The sequence below is a fragment of the Cricetulus griseus genome, unplaced genomic scaffold (assembly GCF_003668045.3).
Source record: "Cricetulus griseus strain 17A/GY unplaced genomic scaffold, alternate assembly CriGri-PICRH-1.0 unplaced_scaffold_2, whole genome shotgun sequence".
NCBI classification, from domain to species: Eukaryota; Metazoa; Chordata; class Mammalia; order Rodentia; family Cricetidae; genus Cricetulus; species Cricetulus griseus.
Window position 1 is genome coordinate 6,290,135 of NW_023276919.1, and position 2,748 is coordinate 6,292,882.

Sequence of the window (2,748 nt, forward strand, 5' to 3'; positions counted from 1 at the left end):
AGATTACTGGCTGAGTGAGTACACGCTTCCAGGTGTTATGGGCAGGTAGCCAGATGCTGGGACGATTCATTCCCACCTTCATTTATTAAGGAAAGTTGGGGTCATAGACTTGGCAAGTGAGGGAATAATGGTGTTGAGTTCTCAAGAGTGCTTCTTTGTGATGAAAGGACATTAACCAACTTTGAGGGCCCTGAGAATAATGGGGTACAATTACATCCTGGAATACCGGTTGCCCCAGGTATTTCCAGAATATGTGGCTCTGTATTTGGTATCCTATGTGTCAGGAGATGTCATCTGTGTAGGAGATGAAGTTATGTTTAGAAAACAAAGTATTACTTAAGTCCTTGAGACAGAGTGTTGCATGGTCATATGAGGGAGGTACAAGATGTTTAGGAGAGGAATGTAGGATCATTGAGGGAATGAATACTATTTATCTGGAGTAAATATTTGGACCTTTTTGCATGGGTGCCATTCAGCTCCCTGGAACTTAGATTAAAATTTTGTGTTTGCAAGCAACATATATTGGAGACAAATCAGCTGAATGTTTTTGATAAAAACACCTTGGCTGAAAGCATTCACATGTTTGAAAAAGAAGGGTATCTATAGGACAATGAAAAAGCACCTTTATGTTGCCATTCTAGTGTGGTTTAACATGCTCTTCAATACTCTGACATAGAGAGAGAGAAACACAAACAGCAAGGGAGTCACATACAGACAGAGACAAAAGGATCAGATTTGGTAGAGTACATTCCTGTGCAATTCCAGAGCTGCTGTATTCATCCAGGTTACAGAGGCAAAGACAAAAAGACAGAAGGACTGAGAGAGTTTGAGAGCCTAGGAGAGAGGGAGAGAGAGAGATAAAGAGAGTCAGAGATAGAGTGACAGAAAAAGGCTCAGTTAGCAGACAGATCCAGTTCAATTCATGTAGATTTATAGCAGACAATGAGGTTGAAGGGACATTCACAGAGAGACAGTGACAGTGAGTGATAGAGAGTCAGAGATGAAAATTCAAACAAACAGACAGACAAACAGAAAAACCAAAAGTTAGTGTAGGCAGAAATATGTGTATACAAGTTTCACAGGTGGGTCCCATTGTTTACAAGGAGGATGCTGCCTCTGCCTCATAAACTCTGTCTTGCTTCTGACATCATTTGGTACACCCAAGTACCTGCAGTCCAATGATCCTTCACTCTATTCTAAGATACATAATTTAAATCTTCCTGAAATAAGCTACCATGAAAAACTCAAATTTAATTCAGTAATGTGTATCTTTTCATTTTGTTAGTCCATTAATGAACATCCTGTTGTATTTGATATTTCTCCATTGAAGCATTTGAACAGTTTTTCTAAGGTTACAGTAACCTGAAGGATGCCTTAATAATAAAATATATTTCCCATGGGCCAGTACCAAAAAGGCTTAGTACTCCCCAACTCAGAATTCAGAGTCAGCATGAAGGCATGGGCAAGGGCAGAACAAAATGCCTGAACATACAAGGCGACACAAAATACCTAATATTGGAGGGAAGAAACTTCCAAAGGCTGAAAACACCGTTTGGTGAGTTAGAAAAAAAGATCTCTGTGGATTCCCACCCATCCAAGCATGGACACTGTGAGAGTTTACAGAGAGAGACCCTCCATGGCATTCTCAGCAATACTATTGGTGTTTGGTGGAAGTTGAAGGGGAGAGTACCAAATGGAAACTGAACACTGAACAATGGAAATCCTACTTATGAAATTCCATGAACCAAGGATTTCAGACAAGGTAGGAGAGGGTGAGTTGAGAAGAGAGGAGAAAATGGGAAGAGGGTCAGAGAAATAGCAAAGAGCAGATAGCAGATAGGAAATGGGAGATGAAAGGGAGGGAGAGAGAGAGGTGGAGACACACACATACAGAGAGAGAGAGAGAGAAAGAGAGAGAGAGAGAGAGAATAAGAGAGCATATGCGTGTCTGGATCTGTCTTTTACGTGGTGCTTGAAAGCTGCCTGCAGTCTAAGTAACATTGAAAAATTGACTTAACAGAGTGCTGCCTGAGTGAGTGCATCATGCCAGGTGCCTTGAACAGGCCAGTCTGATGCCTGCACCTTTCATTCCTACTTTCCCTGAATATTGAATGTTGGGTGTTAGAAATGGCAATTTAGATAATAAGGATATCGAGTCCTCAAGATTGCATCCTGCTGATGAATGGCATTGACCATCATTGGGGACCTGAGAATGTTGTGGTACTACCACATCCTGTAGTATCTGTTTGAACCTTTGTTAGAAAGTACAGGTAGCACTCACTCGGGACTCCAGGACTTCGTCTGATATCAGCAGTGTAGGAGATGAAATTGTTTAAAAAAAAACTGTTTTTGAAGTCCTGTATCAGATTGGTGAATGGACAGATGATGGAGTGATTTGTGAAAGGGAGATCACAGATGATGAAGAAAGGAATTTGAGATCATAGAGAGGCTGAATACTTCTTACATGGAGAGCATTTTTGGACCTGTTTTCATGGGACCCATTCAGCTCCCTGGAACTTACAGAGATATTTTTGTTTTACCAAAAACATAATTTGGAGGCATAATCCCCTGCCTCGTTTTTATAGAAACAGCCTGACTAAAACCTTTCTGATTTTGGAATGGGAAGGGTATCTTTGGACAGTAAAAAAGCAACTTAATTTTGCCATTGTAGAGAGTTTTAGAATGCTCTTCAGTACTCAGAGAGACAGAGAAGCACACACACACACATTTCAAGAGAGAGAGGAAGGG